This window comes from Corvus brachyrhynchos, unplaced genomic scaffold (genome assembly GCF_000691975.1).
Source record: "Corvus brachyrhynchos isolate BGI_N302 unplaced genomic scaffold, ASM69197v1 scaffold14, whole genome shotgun sequence".
In the NCBI taxonomy this organism is placed as follows: Eukaryota; Metazoa; Chordata; class Aves; order Passeriformes; family Corvidae; genus Corvus; species Corvus brachyrhynchos.
In genome coordinates, this window is record NW_008239110.1 from 21,700,527 (window position 1) to 21,721,637 (window position 21,111).

Here is a 21,111-nt window from a genome sequence, read left to right on the forward strand (position 1 = left end):
CATTTCTTCATTTCATGTGTGCCTTGGGTTTGGGGAGGAACTGCACAGCTTTGAATCAGACACAGTACCAGGAGCAAGAGGAGAAGCATTAGTTAATTGGCAAGGCAACGTTTCCTCCTGTGTTCTTTGTGCCAAAGGAGCTAAAATGGATTTCAGCTAACCCTTCTCAGTGACTTTAATGCAAACCTTTGTTTAGTTTCCAGAAACTGGATAAGCAGTCTTTGAGCCAGCACACAGTGTTCAAAAGCAGCATTGACTCCTGTCTCATTCTAGTTAAAGAGTATAATTTATTGTTCCCTGTGTAATGAAAGATATTTTAAAAATCACAGAGTCACTGCAGAAATAACTCTTAGACACTTAACCTGAGTTTGTTTCTCCTAAGTAAACCCAACCTGAGTGAGATTAGTTACTCTGTGAAATGGCATTAGGATTCTTATATCCACTCAAGTGTATTCAACTGTTGCAAAACTAACATTTCAGAAGGGCATAACCTGTTTATCTCTGCACTACAGTGAAATAAGTGATTCTTTTCAATTTTGTGCAGGTGCACTGTGGGAAAACTATCTCTCCTTTCTAAACAGTCTGAGGAATTAAGAGAAGGAGCTGAATAAATGTGGCCAGTCAGATAGAGCCAATCAATATCCACCTTACTGGATGGTCCAGCATGACTCTGCAGGGACTGTCTCTGGGAACCATGGCCCTCTGCCCCTCGATAACCCCTTGCACAGGCTGCATTTGGCATCCCCTGATGGGCAGTGCCCTCACTTTTCCCTCTGTGTGGTGGCAGTGGTCACACCATGGCAGCCCAGGGGCATGCTCAGGGCTGGCAGCTTTGCCAACGGAAGGACTTCTTCCCAGCCCACAAAGGCTACACCTGAGCTCAGGAGCTTTGCAAGTCAGTGAGAGGTTTGTAAGAGACAACCCTTCCATTCACACCATCAGGTGTCCTGACTCCTAGCTGGAATAGCTGCAGCAGAAGACTTGGCCCATTTCACAGCACTAGCAGTGCAATGTTACAGCCTGAAGACCTGTGTATATCCTTGTCGTGACTTAGGTGGTCATTGAATTTGAAGAGGGATGTCACCCTGAAAGGTGGGTGTGTGATTCTAGCCCTCTTCCTAAAACTCTCCATTTCCAACAAGATAAATTCTAGGCACAGAAGGCGAGGAAAACCCTCCAGCCTACAGATTAAGGTACCCACATGGAAGATATGCAACAGGACCAGTCTGCTGTAGTGGATGCTCAATTTGCTAAAATTGGATAGTGGAACAAACCAAAGAGAAAAAATTAAACACGGTAAATCCCCTCCCACTTCAGATGGCTTCAGAAACAATAAAACAAACTTGAATTTCTCATTTTCTGGAAGCTAAACTGCAATGGATGTACTGAAGAAAAGCAAAGGGGATAGGCATACATTATCAGTTTGTAAACCTTATCTATATTTCTTTGGCTTTTCTTAGAGTTACCTGAACCACCTGATATAATTTCAGTCTGAACTGAATACAGTGTCAAATGTGGCTTCAGTTAAAAGATTTCTAAATCAAGTTCTTGAGGGCTTTTTTATTTTGATTTAACAACTATACTATAATATAGAACTATAAGTATCGATGCGCATAGTTTTACTGATCCCACCTCACTCTTGCTTTTTCAGGAAGAGTAATAAACAAGTAGGTACGTGAGCAATAGCTGATGCAACAAACGTGGAAACGTGATGGGTGTTTTGTCAGAAATATCTTGCAATCATAGATAGAGGTAGTCTGTTTGACTCATCATCTCTTCTGAAATACATAGAAATATCTCTGTGAAGGTCAAATGTAATCTGAAAGGGTGGAAAAAAGGGGGAAAGAAAGGAAAACACTGAGGTTCCAATTACTCTGATTGCAAAAATCAATCTTAATTCATTAGTAATATTCCTCTTGGGAAAATCAAAATCTACAAGGCCTTATTCTGTCTCTTACCAATTACAAGCTACAGTGAGTATGTCAATCTGCAATGATCATGGCATAAGCTTGCCAGACATGCCTTCCAGGCATCTCTCTGATGACATCCAGAGTGGACATATGCCTTCCTGCTTCTGAGCAAAATATTTGATACATGCAATGTGACTCAGACTCTTTGTACTGCAGAAGCACCCAAAATGTGCATAGCTAAGCTCCTGTTCAGATGGTATTGACACAGAATACTCCAAAAGAAAATTTCTGTTTTACCAAGCACCAAGCCAAGGCTCTAGACAACCCAGAAAATAAGCTTTGAGTCTTCTGTTTATATTTCCCACACTGGTCACCTCTATGCTTTTCTGTCTATTTGGCTGTCTGCAGCAATCTGGGCTTCAATGTGCAATGAAATGACAGGCAATATGAAACTAGTGAGAGTGCTACAAAATTTCTCTTCCCAAAAATCAATGATTACTTAATCACATATTTCACCAGACGTTAGGAATAGCATTGCCCCAATTTACAGCAGCTCTTGAAGCACTGTCCTGTGGCAAGGAGACAGCCTTACATAATAGTCCTAAATTATCACACTACCTCTAACTGGGGTTCTTGCAACAATGCAGGGGAGAAATTATCACAGTGATTGCAAGCTCATAATTGTCCTTAGGCTTACTAGAGATCAATTTAATCTGACAGAACCTTACCATTAACCACCAATTAGCCAGCTCTAGTCAGGTACTTAACTGGTTAATCAACTATCTAAATTGACTGCCTAACTTGTACAAGGAGTTTCTTGGTCTGCAGATTTTCTCTCACATGCAGGCTCACCAGGGAAGATGGATATTAAGGTGGTGCTTTGCCTCGGGGCAGTGACAAACAGACATTAAAGTCATTTTCACAAAAGTTCATGGACCTGTCCCATCCTGGATAAGGTTGCCCCACCCACCTTGGACCCCACGACTTCATGTTTCCAATTCCAGATGAAACTACAGATTCACCATTAGCATCAGAAAGAGCAAGTCTATGAAAATATAGTCATAATTGTCAGAGAATACCTGCAGCTTTGGTCACAATGGATAACTTTAACCTTTTGAATAAGCATTACACTTTGAAAAGATCAGAGGGTTCTTTTCACAGGCTTAGCAGCAAGAAACTGCATTTTTCATATCTAATACCTTTATATTTTATAATACCATTTGTTTTGAAATGCATTTGGAGTTACTCAATCCCCTCATGTGAAAGCAATTCAAAAAGATGACTTCTGACTCTGTTTGGGAGAAGGCCAGGAAAAACTGGAACAAAGTTCACTGCTCCTGTGCTGGAGACAGAAAGGGTCTGAGACATCGCTCTGCTTGGATCATGGCCAGGTCCTGTCAGCCCAGCTGGGAAGCCCAAGGGCAGCAGGTTATATGTGCTGACAGCTCTGAGCAAGCAGTTGCAGGAGTCAGTGCTCCCTACCTTCAGGAGGAGAGGGGCTGGAAAGAAAGAAGAGGTTCAACAGAAGGAAGACGTGCTCCAGCTGCCTCACAGACTAAAATGAGAAAACAAAATGACATGCTTAATGAAGTGTGTCTGCTCCAAATTCCTTGTAGTGTTGAACTGACTCCTAGTGCTGCTATATTTGAAGGCCAAGGAAGAGTTTGCAGAAACATTGCTTCAATTCCTACTGCCTCCTAGCTGTCTTTTTGCTTTTGCTGTGGCAGGCAATGAAAGCAGGCAAAGTTAAGCTGGCTGTAAAATGGAAGAAGAGTTAGTGCACTGAAGGGGTAAGGAAACACTCCAGGGATAAAGAAGCACTTCCCTGATCTTCTGCTCTCTTCCAAAGATGCACAGGTTTTTGCTGGTCCAGAAGATGAAACACAGAAGGAAGGAAGGGGGGGAAAAAAGGGCAACAAGCCTGTAGACCCTCCTGAGAAAACCATCTAAAGTGTTTCCCTTGAAGCAAGTCTCTTGTGAAAAGATACAGATGAAGAGAGAGGAACCATCATTCCTCTATTTTTTCAGGTCAGTTGTTCAGCAAAGACAGTTTTGAGGGCACACTGCAAGGTCCAGCACGTAAAGAGAGAACAAGGGCATGACTCACCCTAGCACAAAGGTACAGAACTGCTGCTCTACTTGCAAATTTGGATCATTGCAGTGACAAGAACCTGAAACATCCTCACTGGAAAGCTGTTCTAAATAACCTTTGCTGTCATGGCATTGCAGCAGGTTTATGCATCCAATGGAAGTAAAAATTGAAAAAAATGTGAGTTTGGAGGACAAGTTTCGGAGGAAAAAAAAGAAAGAGAAAAGGAATTGTTGCCAAAATGAATCAGATTTCCTAAAATAAGACTAATACAAAAATTTGTGCCAGATAGAGCTGACATGGCTAGGCTGCTTGACACACTCCAACTTTCAACTCTGCCCTGTGCCACTTCATGAACCCACTGACTTCAGGGTCCTTTGCCCAGAGCAACTGTGGCATTTTCCTTTTGGAGAATTTTTATTTTTTCCCATCCAGTGGCCATTGGGATGAAAACCCAGCTGGGAGGCAGGAATCCTTGAGGTGGGGAATGGCCTTTCTTGCAGCACTGCCAAGCTGCCCCTGCAGGGGATCAGTCCCCACCCACAACATTGCTGAAGTCATCTTGTGGGCAGCAGTAATTTGATTTAAGGCAGTGAAACCAACTCTGGAGCAGAAGCCAACCAGTCTTTTCTGTGTATACAGGTGCTCTCCAGGGCACTGTGGATGGTGTTTTCTCCTCTGTCCAAAAAACCCAGTTACCTGAGAAATATTTCCTGAGCTGCCACCCTGACAAGAGATGTAACAAGGAAATTCAGTCCCATTACAACTAACACAATTGCAATGTAATATTTCAGGATAACAGTAGCATGCTTTTGACTCCTGCATATGAGAATAAAAGGCCAGAAAAAATTGGTACTGTTTGCACTCTCTGAAGCTCAGATGTGAGTCTTTCTTCCACGAAGGCAATGTTTGTTTTATCAACAGCACTATGCAAAAGGACAACGTTCACACTTCCAGGGAAATCTCAAGAGAACAGATTTTAAAAAATAAAGCAGAATCATTATGTTGACAATTACAAGGAATGAAACAGGTACGAAATATCTGGGGGACTTTCTGCTTCTTCCATCAAAAATTCCACTCCACATTCAAAAATTTCTCAAGAAACTGAAGTCTTGAGAGTCCTGTCTGGTTCTTCATTAAAAGATCAGGAGCAAGGAAGAGTTTATCTTCCTCCCACACATCAGAGACCAGCAAATACATGCACTGCACTCAAACACCACCTCTGCAATAGGGCAAGGGAGAGGCATAGCAATGACAAACTGCCCTGGCAGGTTTCACCAGAGGGTGGAACTGCTTCTGCACTACAATGTCGTCTGCTGAGCCATACAGATTTGCATGTGACCTCCTTTCTCCCGTGGCTGAAAGGCATTTCCCCAGGAACAAGAGAACGGAGAAAACTGGACTGCTGCCATCATGGCTTCTCCAGAGAAATTTAGCCAGTACACATTCCTCAATTCAACATCCAAGTTCGTGTGCTAATATATAGCATAGAATTTCTCCAAGACCTAGGACAGGCAGGCCAGTGAGCTCAGCAGGCAACTGGGAACCAAGTGCTGTTCTCAGTATGTCTGAGTTAGACCAGATATGGACTGCTGAGAGGCAAAAATAATCACCTCTAGGATGAAAGCTCAAAAATATGATGAGAAGGTACTCTTAGAAACACTTTGCCCTGAAATCCAGTTTAATTATCTGTGATTTGCCTGCTTCTAGACTATTTCAGCAGTAGATTTGGGGTTCTTTTAAACACATTAGTTCTCATCTTCAACTGCTACCAGCCATATTTACTTTGACTTACATTTGCAACAAGCAAGAGAAAAAGCCTCTTCACCACACAAAAAGAGCACAGTAAGAAATATCTGCTAGAAGACAGACCCCCACCAGTGTGAAAAGGGCGTCTTGTCTAAGGTGGGTGGCATAACAAGCTCGTTGGCCCTGAGAGCTGCAATAAAACTTTAAAAACCCCCTATGACTGGTTGTAAATATTTGCTGCATGTAAACAATTGCTGCAGTACTGTTCTTCAGCCTTCCGTGCCTCTAGGCATTCGGGATTTACTGATTCTTGTTTCTTAAACACCATAGCCTTTGCCAGAACATCTGCACAAAGAAATAAATCATTAGAGATGGCATTTGCTACTCCTGCAAATGCAGATCTGACTACATCAGACACTTGCTTCTCAAATCTCACAGAAATGAACACTTTTCTGTACTCCTTTTCTGTAGCGTTGTCCTCACTATAGTAAAATCCCAAAGGAAAGCAGTGAGCCTTTTTCTGAAGGAGAAACCAATATGTTAAAACTACTTACATAGAACTAAAAACTGAAGTTGTTCTTTCACAGGAACAATTTCAAGGTTTTCCCAGAAGATCTGGATTTTTCTTTATGTGATAAGCTCTATTTCATCAAACTTTTGTCCTTATATTCCACCATACTGTGGTTCTCAAAACAGTCTACACAACGTTAATCCGTGTCTCTTAGGAGAGATTTTCTCTCTTCTCTGTTTTTCTTCTAAAAAGTTCCCAGCTGTTTATATCCTTTTATATTTAGAAGAGGGTATTCCAAGATAGAGCACCTCCATTTTTTAACAATTCTTATAGACATATCTTTGAAGTTTTGTAGAGGAAAAGCAAATAGTCAAAATAAATTCTTGACTCCTCAGTGATAAAAAAATAGGAATCAAGACAATATAGAATTAGTATTATCACCTATTTAATGGTAATGTATATCTCAGTATCTGCAGGCTCAATAGTTACTCTTATTTCTGTGATTCTCTTTAAATAAATTATTTTAACTTATTACTTCAGTTTTTCCTCTTATTGGTGACAGAACCCCCATGGTAGTACAAAGAATAAATGAGAGGTAAATGCTTGGAAAAAAGCAACCCCACACTTGGTATTTCCCATTGCAGCAGAGCTCTAATTTATACCAATAACTGGAATTAAGCCACAATATAATTTCTAAAGTTAAGTATGTAAGTAATATGTAAGTAAGTAAGTAATATTTATTTTCCAAATTACATTAAAGTCCTTGAATTTCAATTTTGTAACTTATGAAAAATGAAGTAATAATACAAAATTCATCCAAGTTCATAAGAAGGTTGGCACAAGAAGCCCACTTCTCATAAAGTGGGTGGACTTTTGACCATCAATCTGTGATTTATTGAGATCAATGAGGATGGAAAAAAAAGCAAGCTATTCCAAGCCACTTCAGGGGACTCAATATGCTTGTGTTGTTTTTTTCTTAAATGTCTGCCACTCCAGAGCTTAAGCCCCAGTTCTTAGCAGGAGAAGAAGAGCTGACTACAGGAATAGGATGCAAGAATGCTGAAAATGCTAAATTCAAGGCAGCCAAGCCTAAAACTCCACAGAACGCTGTCAGGTCAGAACACTGAACAGCTGTTCAAACTGGATGTCAATCAAGTTTTCAGCACATTTCATAATGTGTTGCATGTGCAACCAATATTTTCCTACTTTGTCACGTCCTTGAAAGTAAAAGAAGGGGAAGCAGCAGCAGAGGACAGCTATGGACTCTAACTGAGCACCCACTGTCCTTGCACATCCACAGGCAGCAATACAGAACCCAAATATAATATCATCTGATGTAGTATAAAGTTATATTTTGGCCCAAAAGTAGGAGCAACTTAGTGCCACATGCTGAGCAGCTGTTTCTAAAGCTGTACCAAGGTTTCCATCAGGAGACAAACAGGCCAGAACACAACCACTGCCTGAAAGTATCTGATCAGAAATCACTGAAGTGGAGGAATTGGAGAAAGCTCTACGGACTCAGCAATAAACCAGTACGAGACCAAGTCTTCTCCATGAGTTTAGGAACCCAAGACCAGAGTTAAATTGACCTGATTCACTGTGTTTCTAGGATTTTATCTTCACAATACATCTTTGCTGGAAATGAAGTGCATTCCAGGCACAGACAGCACATCCAGAACACAGAAAACTGCTGGAGGGTCTTGCTTACCCCTGCAATGGTGTGTACTACATGGCAATTTAGAATACAGATTCACTCTTCATCTCAGCAGTGCTTTAAGTGTGCTGGTCTCACTTGGGCACAACCCACAAGACCCCAGGTAGAGACACTATATGAAAACCACAAATGAAAAAAAGAAATTCCAGCACACTAAATTCCTAGTAAATAAATAAGTAAGTAAGTAAATAAATAGTGATAATTTCTGTTTCTTAATTCCAGCCCTCTTCCCTTCCCTCCCAGTTCCCTATTTTGCTCTTATCTGTAGAGACATGCTAAACAACCAATTTGGGAAATGCTGCATCTTACTAAATACAAACATCTTCACATTGTTTCTTTCTGAGAAAATCTGACTATTTGACATCACCTCCTTTCTCCTTGCACTTTGTAAGATTCACACAAATCATTTAAAGACTGTATTAGGGAGCTACAGAAAGCTCAGGCAATAAGCAAATTACTGTGTGTTAGCTGAGACACATTAACTATGAAAGAGCTTTAAGGCAAACTGAATTGCCTAGTGGTTGTTTTTGCTTTAGATTAAGAGAAAATAAGCACAATTAATATGACTCAGCTGGTGTGGTATTTTGATGGTGCATGTACCCAGAAGCTGCTCCTAGAAGAACCTAGTAGACTTAGATGCACCACAGAATAAGAGCATGAAGTCTCTTGAGACCTTGCAAGAAAGAACAAGGATAACGAAAGAGCTGCACAATGTAACAAAGCAGGGAAATATGTAAAGTGATTCACAGCATTACCACACAAAATATTTTTGAAGAAACTTCTCTGAAGTATTAGCAACAGGGATTGCAGTAGGCTTGCTTCCATTACAATGGACCACGTGTACTGTAGGAACAGGGAAGAAAAGACAGCTGCTCTTGGCAGGTTCCAGTTTAAGACAAGCTACAGCAGGAGGAAGTAGGCAGGAATCAGGCAGAGTCCAAGATAGCAGTGAGACAACAACCACCAGGATCATATTTTGGGTCTCCTGAAGCCTGAGTACACGCATTGTCAAAGGTTTTTGTTAGCACCAGAGCAAGGGCTTTGAAAAATAATGAGATAGTATACATTCAAATGCTTGTAAAACTAAGAGAGAGATCCCAGGCAGTGAAGGATCCCAGGGAGTTCACAGTGAGAATTCAGGCTCAGTATGTTTAATGCTGTTCAGAAGTATAAATAAATATGATGGGAGATTTATCAATGAACCAGAGTAAGAAAACTATCCTTGCAGTGAGTTTCTGAATTGATATGAGGTGGTGAAATTACTTTTGTCAAGGCCAGACAATAGGAGATTTCAGTAAAAGTGACATTATCTAATGACAGCTTGGATAACAGTATAATTCTGTGTATGGAGAGTAAAGGCATTTGAAAGTTTATGTGAAATTTAACCAATAGCTTGGAAATGAGAACAAAGAACTGAAGAAAGTGCTTAGGCTATATCTTTCTTGGTATGATATCATTGTCAGTAATAAGCAAGTATGACTTAGGAAAGGTAGAAGTTGATCATGCTGGCTGGATTCAACTGAAGGCTGAGCCATGACATATCAGAGAAACAGGCCAAACTCTATATTTGGTAAAAAAAAAAAAAAGACAATTCTGTGTTGAGGAGTAGATCTGTCCTTCATAGGAGGATGTTTGTGAATAAAATCACTTGGGCAAAACGTGCAGAGGAATGGATCAGAGTGCAGCACTGTTTATTAGATCACAAACAGTATTTGAGGTATATCAGGACCTTCTGAAAGACGTTTTGCATGTGTTTTCAGAACACAGGTGGAGAACTATTGGCAGATAGAATCACTTTCAGATAAAACTGAAGGTAAATGCCAGGGTAAAATGAAGGCAGAATGGACAGGGGTTTGTTCATTGATTGTAGTTAATAGAAGAAATAAGGACATGTTAGCTGAGAAAGAGAGAAAGGCTGGAGGAGGTTTTGGAGAAAGGCAAGGTAGAGAAGTCAAAGGAAGATGAGCTCTGCCTAGATGAGGAAGCCATATCTGCAGAAGAAGCAGTTAAAGAAGTAGTAGGTGATGCAAGGCCATGTCATTATGTTGATTTTTTTTTTCTTCCCCCCTAGAAGCAACCCACAAGACCTGTTTGGAGGGAAAGGACACAAGAATATGGGGACAACTGTAAGCATAGGCACAGAGAAAGCATGACTCAGCTAAGCCAGAGGCAGGGGATAGAGTTAGAGGAGGACAGACACAGCCTATTGACAAGATTTATGCTGGAGATGCCCCATAGCAAAAGCAAAAGAAACAGACACTGGAGGACAGCCAGACTAACTTGATGATAGGAAAGAGAAGTGAGCAATTAAAGAGTAGAGGGGGCTGCAAAAGGGAAATATTTTTAGAAATATACGTTGCTAAGGCAAAAACAGTGCACACACTTTGATGAGCTGTGTCTTTAACTGCATGTACTGCTTTCCAGAGAAATTCTTGAGAGAAAAAAATGCGGCTCTGCTTTGGGCAAGAAGGAACCGAGATGCAGAAAGGGGTAAAAGGTATAGTTTCACATGCAACATTACCTCTGTGCCCATCTCCCTGTCTAGTGATTGTGCAACACTCAGCATGATTTTATCAGCATTAAGTGACGCATCGGGAAGGAGACACAAAACCAGTAGTAGCTACACTGGCCTGTAAACAGGACTCGTGAGTTAACAGGGCGTTAAGTGACTCCTTGAAGAGAGTTCTGTGAACAAAATACTGAAACTAGTCAGCATCCAGCGACTATGTCATCCAGCAATAGCCTTTTCCCTGGTTACTGCTCCTACCGCAGGATCCAACAGCAACTGAGAATCTCCTCGGACCTCCCTGTGACAAGCTGGTGAGCAGCAGGCTGTAAATCCATGCCATTTAATCAAGCGAGTGCACAATACACAATACTGTTGCCTGCACAGTGCCCTACAGCTGTGTCTGTACCCACAGCAGACCTTGTCCTACTAACCCACAACCATGTCGGTATTACTTTAGAGAGATCATGGGGGAGTGTGTAAGGGATGGGTTTGCGGGGCAAGGGGAAGCATCTAGAATCAACAAGGACAAAACACAGCATCTTAAAAAATGAGGAAGCTCTTCAGCCTCTATTGGCTTGATGCCTTCCCCCCTCACCTTGCAGGTACTGCACGGGGCTGGTGTAGAGCCTGCCATGCTGAGCGGGCAGCACCCAGCTACTGCACCTACTGAACGAAACACACTCAAAGAGGTGAGATGCAAATGCTGTGTTCTGGCAGCTAGACAGCCCTGCAGGAAATCAGGTCTCCCAGTATGCATGGGGACAAGTAGCAAACAGCAAGAACCCAAAGTTCACATGAACATTAGCAGCCTGGCATTAATAGCTCTTACCATTTATAAAGTGAAACAGAACTTTCCACCACCCTGTGATGGAAAAGGGGCAGCAGTAAGGCAGCATGCTGGGCAAAGTGAAGGTGAATGCAGCATTTGAAAGCAGACAGTTTCAGCATGCCTGACCAAGGCACACAGCCTCCACAGGCCACAGGACATCTACCTGGTCACTGTGTGCAGCTCTCCCACCAGAGTCAACGCCAAGAGAGGGGTACTGTGGGAATCTCCTTTCCACAGAGGTAGTTTTTGAATCTAGAAAATTTCACCACAGGGGACGGTACAGAAAGGCCATTCTGTAGCAAGTCACAAAACAATTTCTCTCTCCTTTTTGAATTGTCACAAACCATTGAACATGGGCATAACTGGCTGACAGGAAAATCCTGCCAAACTGAACTGCAGTTCCTGCACAGGGATAAAAAAATCTTCCAAGGAACTCAATTAATACTACTGAGCTCTACACCCCAAAAAGAACTTGTTGAAAGCAAGTAGGTAAGTGAACAATTAAACAAGATGCTAATTTCCACTTTCTCCAGAGGCACATTTTGTTGAGAAAAACTCGAATCCAGAGATAAAGACAGGGGTTTGGGTTTTCTGTTTCAGCTTAAAGGACATGAGATTTTACTTCCAGCTGGCCTTTTGTATGGGTAAGCCCATTCACATAGTACTTTAGCCATGTCTTTACTCATTCAATTTAATGTATATGAGAAAAAGAGTAAAATTAATGTACTCAAAAATTCTTTTCACAATGAAAACAGAAATAATTCTGCTCAATGCTGTCACCACAGCACAATACAATCTACTCCCATATTGCACCCTAAATTCTCTTTACACAACACTATTTGCACATTTTACTCTAGGAAACCAAAATCAATAAGGGAATTGCTTCAATTTCCATATTACACATTTGTCTTCACAAATATCAGATTTACATGAAACAGTCATGAATAGATTGTCACTGTGCCCCTTGATGGATCTTAAAACATAACTGAATTAAACTTGTCCAGAAGAGAATTATTCGTATACATGTTATCCCTTGTCCTCACTCAACAAACATTTTTTTCTAATTATTTCATTATTTTTTAGTGATCCATTTGCATTTTTAACCAAAGTGCAGAGGGGGAAGGGAGAACACGAGATCTTTTACACAGGCCTTTAAAAACAGGCAGCTACTTGCCTGTGTGAACTTCCTTTATTGTACAAAGTAAGCCTTGTTTCTTATCAGCTAAAACTATACTGTCTTTTAAAAAGAAAATAGATGTGACTAGACAGAAACAACTAACATTTGTCACTTAAACAAAAAGAAATAAGTCACAACCTTACCAGCAAGGAAGTCTGATGAATAGCCACACTTGTCCCATCAGCTCCATACACCTTGCAAAGGAGAGAGGAAACTGTTACAGAAATCAGTTGCAACGCTGAAATTGCCCAAGAGGAAACTGATGTCTCTTTTACAAGCCATGACTACACAAACCACAAGTCAGGCATCTAAGCAAGTGCTAAAAGCCTTGCCTGCCAGAACTGTTAAGGCTAGAACCTAGACATGTGGAAGTAGGGTAGGGGATGGGAATAAAATATTAGAAATGTTCCCAGATGGCTAATTTTTAATATTTTTTGTTTGTTTCCCAAATGGAAATTGGTTTAAAAGATGTACTCTCATACATTCCTCAGCAGAGGCTTGTGGGAGACAGAAGAAAGTATACAAAAGTCCCCATGACAAAAGGCACTCTCCAAGCCTCAGCAAAGCCTCTCTTGCTAACGCATTCCTCAGAGCACCACTCCAGTCCCAGTCTCCTGGAGGCCCCAGAGTTCACTCCTGAACCCCAAGGCGTGGCAGAGCTCAGGGCTGCCTGAGCCCAGCCACACCAAGGCAAGGAAGCCCTTGGGACAAAAGGAAAGACAGGACATGAAGTGCTGTCAGTTTGGTTTTTCTGGGTCATCTGCAAGGTGTGTCCCAGGAAATCCTATCCAAGCAGGGATGAGAGCAAGATCTGCAGACAAGCACATGGATCTAATAGTTTCAAATCAACCATCTTTACTTACCACATTTCCTTTTCAACTAACCAATGGAGTGGTATGCCAAAATTAATAACCCTGTTAAAAATATGGGACAGATGCCTCTGTAAGTTACATTTTCACTAGGCTTGGGGAACAAACTAAATGAAAAATCAGGACCCTGTATTTTTGCGTAGTTTTCTGGCTTATGTATTCAAGTTTTAGCCTAGGGTATGTGGACTCCAAGAATGAATAAATATCTAGCACAAATAACCGAGTAACTTTTCATTGCTCTGTCTACACAACTCTACTTATTTCACATATTGCATTAGTCTATAAAGACAGAGCATGCACTCTGTTAAATTTCATCCTTCTTCAAAGTGATAGGCATTGCTAAAAATAAGGCAGACCATCACATACTTTTTCCTTTTTGACTCACTGGAATATTACAGACCAGTTTCCTCAAAGTAGGATGGAGGGCTGCTGCTGCCTAGGGATTCTCCTGCATTTTCTCAGATCTCTTTCCATGTCACAGCAAAATTCCAGGGTCCAGAGTCAGGTAAAGGAGACATACAGAGATCTAAACGCTCTATTATTCATGACACTGAAATTACAGTGCCACCTGTAGGACATCGACAAAAAAAATGATTTGGGCCTTGCTGGTGCCGCAAATGCCACTTATAATGATAGGGCTTTCTAATAGTCTTGGCAGAAGAACAGGAACATAAAAAACAGATGACTCAGTCTACAGGGAGTTACTTGAAAGCATTTTTCACATAGAGCAACATGCATTTGCACATCCAGAAGAGGATATTTTGCTACAAAGACAAATGTTTCGTGGAAGGAGAATGTGCCTGTGCAATACATTCATAGTCCACTTCAGAGCTTGTGCCAGCACAGGCAGGAGAGATCTGCCACATCCTCAACCACTTCCAGCCAAGACAGACATCACCCTTGAATCTAAGGAGAGTTTCCATTGTGGCTGCTCACTTTTTGTTTGTTTGTTTTTAACTTTTCCACTCTTAACTTAGTTTTTAACTATGGACCATGTTACCCAGTGCATCACACTTCATTGACCAGTATTTGCATTGCATTCATATGTTACCTTGCAGCAGTGTTGTGAAGCACTCATATATCCTTCCAAATATACTAATAAACTGATTTCATATTGCTTTCCCTTTTTTTTTTCCTCTTTACCAAAAGAGTATTTTTCCACTTTTCTAAGCCATAGCTAAGGTTTTTTTTTTTTACAAACATAGTTAATGTTTGTAAAGTCTTCTCTCCAATGTATCATTTCAAGATGTAAGGTAAGACAAAAGTAGATGCATCTTTGTAGCTAAATTTCCATTAATAACATTTTAAGTGGAAAGTACTCAACTGATTTACTTAATAGCTCTGTTGCTGCAAATGAACTTAAAAAGAGGAGGTGTACAACATGTTCAAGGGCAATTTATGTTTATTGTTCAACTGTGGTCAGAAACAGAACAAAATATTCTGATAGATGAGGAAGGGAATGGTGAATAATATAATGGATTTAGGAATGCTTTTGTTTGGATCAATGGCAGTTTTGTGTGGAATATTACATAACACAGCCATCACCAACAAACAATAGAAAGAATCTGTAAGACTAAAGAGAAAAGAGTGAAAAGAATGGTCAAGAATTTCCAGGGGAAAAAAATGAATCTATCTTGTAGGAAGATGGATTTTAATACAAACATGGACTTTAACATAAACAATGCTTTTTAGTGTGGTTTGACTGATAAGGGATTCAACATAAATAGTTTAGATTATAATTTACATAGGGAAACACATCTCCTCCTCAGTCAATGTAAAACAAAAGGGAAGGAACAAACAATGAAAGGTGATAAAATGAAGAGAAGGAAGTGGATTCAAGCACAGTGTTTGGAACTTTGGTACAGAATTGAAAATATTACTCTGTGAAACAGGGCAAATAGTATTCACTATGTGCAGAGAGCGGTAAATTAAGTAGTTTCCAGGAATATTAGGTTGAAACATTAATGGCAAATTTCACAGCATAAAAACATTATCCTAGTTTTACTAGCTTCTTATGGTCACAGAAGTGGCAAAGAGCCAGAGACCTTCACTAACTTTTGAGGTAGGTGCACAATACAAGAATAAAAATTGCAGTAGGGTAAGTGATGCAGAGAGTTAAAAAAAATTATTTATGTAGTTGTGCAAATAGAGGCTGTAGAAATAAAGGATTGTTGGAAACAGAATAACCAGAATCATATGTACCAGGGCACATATTAACATGAGGGTAGGTCACAGAGATGAGTGACACTTGGTGAGAGCAGGCAGGTTAAACTACTTTTCCACTGTGCTCCTACAGCAGATTTCAAATCCATTGGAGTTGGGAATTGCACAGCAGAAAACGTATCTGTCTGGTTAAAAACTCAAGACATAACATATGTATTTTCTCCTGAGCAGCAGTTGTAACAGAAAAAGGAAAAAAAAATCACCCAGTTTGCAGTTTATTTGCAATGAAATCCTATTAGACACTGTATTTTTTATTCAAAATGCTCTGTGAGTGTTTCTTACCAGACAGGAAAAGGTATCGCCTGAACTTTCCTTTGCCTACTCAGCCGACTAAGTAACCGATGAATGTACCAAAGGGTATGGGAAAGCCGCTGAAGGCAGATAACATATCACTTACCAACAAACCTATTGGCTGCATGACTCCTGTCACAGGCTGTAGAGACCACAAGTGGGACGAGATGAGTCTCTGTCAACCAATATGATTCATATTTGCCAAACCCACCTGTTACAGGCAAACCAGGTGCTACTGACTTGCACAACCATAAAGTTTTCCTTCTAAGCAGTAAAGATGTTCCAGCTTCCCCTGTGAGCTTTTTTTTCTATTTTAACTTGTTCCAGTTAATGAAGTAAATTTGAAACAGGGAGCATTAAGCTGTCATTGAATGCTCCAACACTGAGAGAAAGGTGGGGGTTTACACACATCACCTCAGTTTTGTGTTTCCCTCTCCCTCAGATCAAGCCACCCTTGTGGGAGCATTATTGGCAAAATCAAAGGGGAGGAAACCAGCTGTATATTTACCACTTGGCTAAATCCCAGTGTGAAACTTTGATAATAAAGTGCTGAGAGACAACATGAAACTGGAAGCCTTTGAGCAGGGAATGAGTGTACTCAGAGGCTCCAGGCCTGATTCTGGCACTGACTTACCACTTGACTTTGAACACACTTCTTCCACGGCTTTACCTCCACACCTTTAAAGGCGGTACACAATAATTACCTACATTGGAGGAATTTTATGAAAATTTAGTAATTAATTCCTCTAAAGTGTTTGCCGTTTCCCGGCTAAACTGCTTCACAGGCGGGAATCATATGAGCTGCCTTTGTAAGGACACCATTATCAGAAAAGAAAAACACCTTTAAAGTGGCCAGAAAATTGCTTAAACATCTTGCAAACAAACAGTTGCCAAAGTTAAGCATTAGACACTGGTTTTATTGCGGCACTATACTAATCAAGGACTTTAGCATCTGTACAGAATCCTAAATCCCACTCTTTGCTTCAAAGTCATTTCTTGCACAACTTTATGCCACTGCTTTCCTTTCATCTTTGATAAAAAGCCCTCAGCAGTTCTAGTCACATTAGCACTTACTGCTGCTTGTTGTGGCTGTATATGTTGAAAATGCCTGCCAGAGAGCCTGCAACAGCTTCCCATTGTAAATGTTGACATGGACACTTATCACTAGCCCAGCGACAAAAACTGGGTGTTCCAGATGCACTGGGAATGTGGTGCATTTGCAAGATGGCCAGCAGGCTATAGAGAGGGAAGCACAGCCAGGAGATTGAGGGACAGGATTATACTGCTCTGCTTGGTTTGAACCACATCTAAACGCCGTAGCCAATTTGGGGCACACACCCCAATATAGGAAAGATGGTGACAAACTGAACAAGCTCAGCAGGGGACACCAAGATGGTCAGAGTGAATGACTGGTTCTGTGAGAAGTTGAGGGACAATGACACTTCCAGCTTGGAGCAGGGACAGCTTCAGGGGCCCTCTAACAGCAGCCCTCCACCACCTATGAGGCGATCAGCAAGACTATGGAGATGGGCTCTTACCAGTGGTACACAGAAAACACTGAGACACAAGAAACAGAAGTTGAAACAGGAGAGCTGTAGACAGAATGTAAATAAAACCTCCTTCCTTATGAGGACAGTGGGACCAGTCACCCAGAGAGGTTGTGCAGCCTCTGTCCTTGGAAGTTTTCAAGCCCCGATGGGATAAAGCCCTGAGTGAGTTGGCCTGAGCTCATAGCTGATCCTGCTGGGAGCTGGAGGTTGGACTGAGGCCTCCTGCCCAGGTGGTGCAATGAGCCTGTCATTCTTTGTTAGTTCCAAACCTCCATCTGACCAGAAAATAATCCAAAAACCTGAAGAGAAAATATTAAAATGCCTTCCCAGAAGAAGATAGACACATATATTTTCAAAAGCAATATATGTATGAGCACAAACACAAGTTTAGGACAACCTGTGACTTGTACACATATGCAAAAATCTATGTTAAAATACAACCATAAAAGATCACTGTTAGGGATATGATAATGAACTAAGACTATGTAATTTCAAAAAATATGCTCCTTTAGACATTATCTTTTCTCACCATGACAAACGTCCTTCTCCTTCATTCATATATTTCAGCTGCTCTACCAAGTCACCCATAAAAAGTTTTTAAGTATATTTTTTCACACACAAAAAAAAGGGGTAAGGCCTTTATCCAACTATTTGGTATTTAAAAAATTATTCAGGAAAAGAGGAGAGTTGTTGGATGTAACACCTTACTTGAGAAGAAAAAAAATTAAAAAAGAAAAGCAATGAACAACATGCATATTTTTTGCATTCTAGCTCAACTGTTTCTATTCCAGTTGCAAGGTCATTTAGCAAAAGCAAAAATGAAAAAGGAAGAAAACTATTATATTTCTTGAAAATGAAAACATCTAGAAGTGTTTGAAAGTCTTCTAAAAACACCCCATATTATTTTCACATATATTAAATTTATTTTTTCAAATAATTCTAGGATTGGCCTCTAAGATTACTAAGGCATCTATTTTCTTGTAAAGAACCCAAACGAGGGAGATCCCATGTCAGTTGTGAGATAAATAGATAAAAAGCCAATGCAGCTATTGACTTAAGTTATTAAATTCAACAATTCATCAGCAATTCATCAATAAACTTTAATTATTTTATATATAAGTCACTGAGAGTGCATTGAATTCAATTATACTTTTGGGGTCACATGAATTACACTTAAATTCAAATACTGCCATGATACAGCCATCTGAAATTCAGAGTCTTTAAAAATCCGTAACTTGCAAAAGGTCAATTTTTGAGACATTGGTAAGAAAAGCCTGTCATACTATGTTTTGGTTGTTTGGGTTTTTTGTTGTTTGCATGTCTATTTATCAAATAATGGCTTTTCAGATTATACTACCATTAGGTATATGCACATCATCTAAATTCATTTAGATTAACTGAATTTGCCCAAACAAATTCTCTCCCTTATTTCCCCTGCGGGCATTCCCTCTGGGCTGAGGGAAGCTGACTGCCGAGCTCTCACACCTCTGAGGGACAAAGGAGGTCACACAGCAATGCCAACACATTCTTCAGGAAGAGCAACGACCTCAGCTGCATGTTTGCCATTTCTCATCAGTATTTTCTGCTGAGGTTGTAAAGCATTCACAATTGCTGCTTCCTTTTTCTCTCTTCCTCTCCCACAGCATTTGTCCCAGGCCCAGCAACAAACTTATCAGGTGAGGAGGGTGAAGGCTGCTCTCCAGTCATCCTTTCTGGCCAGTTATCATTTTTGCCCTTACTCCACTCCCCCAGGTTATTTGAATTTTTCATCCTCAGCAGTCAGTCATAATAAGGCGAGAGAAGGGAATAAAAGCATTTTTCAATACAGCTTAGTAAACGTTTGAGTCACTGTGGTCTAGTGGTTAAAATCTCCCTCTATTTTGAGTAGGTACTCAAGCACAAGGCTTCAAGAAATGCATTTGGGACTCGCTGTTCCTTTTTTACCAAGTCTTTTTTTTTCTAGGTTCACATGTTCCTCAACAGGCAATTTCACCTTGGTAAAGACTCAAGCTTGGAAATCTCCAAGTAGCATAAGGAAAACAGCTCACTGTTAAACTGTTAGGACTAGATTACACCCTGACTAAAAAAACCATAAAAGCCTAAGAACTTGAGACACATCTACCAACACTTTTACATTGCTAATGACAGCAATTCTGTGCAAAGGTGCTGAAGCCTCCCATGAAGGCACAACTGAGGATATCACACTGGGTTTTCCTTTGTAGTAAGAGTGATTGCTTAACCAGCTCTCAGAAAGGTTTGCAAACAATCCTTGATTAAGAAAACAATATTATCTCTGGTATTGTCAACTCTAATTTTCAAACTCATCACCACAAGCAGCAATTTATTTTCCTTTTATACCAGAACTGACCAGTGTTTGGCACCCCTGAAAGCACCCTGGCTAAATAGGGAGCTCTCAGAGGAACTCAGGAAAAGAAAACAGTTATTGACCTTTGGAAGAAGGGGCAGGCAACTCAGGAAGAATACAAGGATGTTGTTAGGTCATGTAGAGAGAAAGGAGGAAGCTCAGCTAGAACTCAACCTGGCCACTGCCATGAAAGATAATAAAAAGGGATTTTAGAAAAACATTAACAACAAAAGGAGGGTCAAGGAAAATATCCATCCTTTATTGTACACGGGGGGAACATTGTCACTAAGCATAACGAAAAGCCTGAAGTACTTAATGCCATCTTTGCCTCAGCCTTTAACAGAAAGACCTGTTATCCTCAGGGCAACCAGGCCCCTGAGCTGGTAGACAGACACAGGGAGCACAAAAAAAGCCTGCAGTCCAGGAGGAGGTAGTTAATTACATGTTGAGCCACTTAGACACAAGTCTGCAGGGCTGCAGGGGATTCACCCAAGGGTACTGGTTTGTGGAAGGACTTGCCCAGCCACTCTCCAGCATTCATCCTCAGTCCTGACTAACCAGGGAGGTCCCAGATGCCTGGGTATCAGCAAATGTGATGCTCATCTACAAGAAGGGTTTGAAGGAGGATCCAAGGAACTACAGGCTTGTCAGCCTGACCTTGGTCCAAAGGCAGGTCATGGGACAGGTGAACTTGAGCGAACAAACACGGCAAGTACAAGACAATCAGGGAATCAGGCCCAGCCAGCAGGGATTTAGGAAAGGCTGGTCCTGTTTGAACAACCTGATGTCCTTTTATAAGCAGGTGACCCAACTACTGGATGAGAGAAAGGGTCTGGATATAGCCTACCTGGATTTCAGTAAAGCCTTTGACACTGTCACCCACAGCATTCTCCTGGAGGAACTTCCAGCCCATGGCTTGGACAGGTGCTCTCTTCACTGGGTTAAGAACTGCCTGGATGGCTGGGCCCAGAGAGCAGTGGTGAATGGAGTTACATCCAGCTGTAGGCCAGTCACAGGTGGTGTTCCTCTGGGCTCAGTGCTGGGGCCAGTCCTGTTTAATATATTTATCAATGATCTGGACAAGGGAACCAAATGCCCCTTCAGTCAGTTTGCAGGTGACACCAAATTGGGTGGGAGTGTTGATCTGTTGAAGGGCAGGAAGGCTCTCCAGAGGGATCTGGACAGGCTGGATCAATGGGCTGAGGCCAATGGTGTGAGATTCAACAAGGCCAAGTGCCGGGTCCTGCCCTTGGGTCACGACAACCTCAGGCAGTGCTACAGGCTTGGGGAAGAGTGTCTGGAAAGTGGCCCAGGGGAAAAGGACC

General features: G+C 41.1%; 1 protein-coding gene across 4 annotated transcripts in view; it reads right to left on the reverse strand.

Annotated features, from left to right (window-relative positions):
* IPCEF1 (interaction protein for cytohesin exchange factors 1) overlaps positions 1-21,111 on the reverse strand; it is an 84,216-nt gene that overhangs the window by 49,200 nt on the left and 13,905 nt on the right. Inside the window, exon 1 of one of the 4 annotated variants that reach the window (XM_017739501.1) lies at positions 12,632-13,020. The exons of 2 other annotated variants lie outside the window; for them this stretch is intronic. The gene's annotated coding sequence lies outside the window, so the exon portion shown is untranslated. Of the gene's footprint in view, positions 1-12,631; positions 13,021-21,111 lie in introns of those variants that run through there. One more of the 4 variants, XM_017739504.1, reaches the window with a different exon arrangement.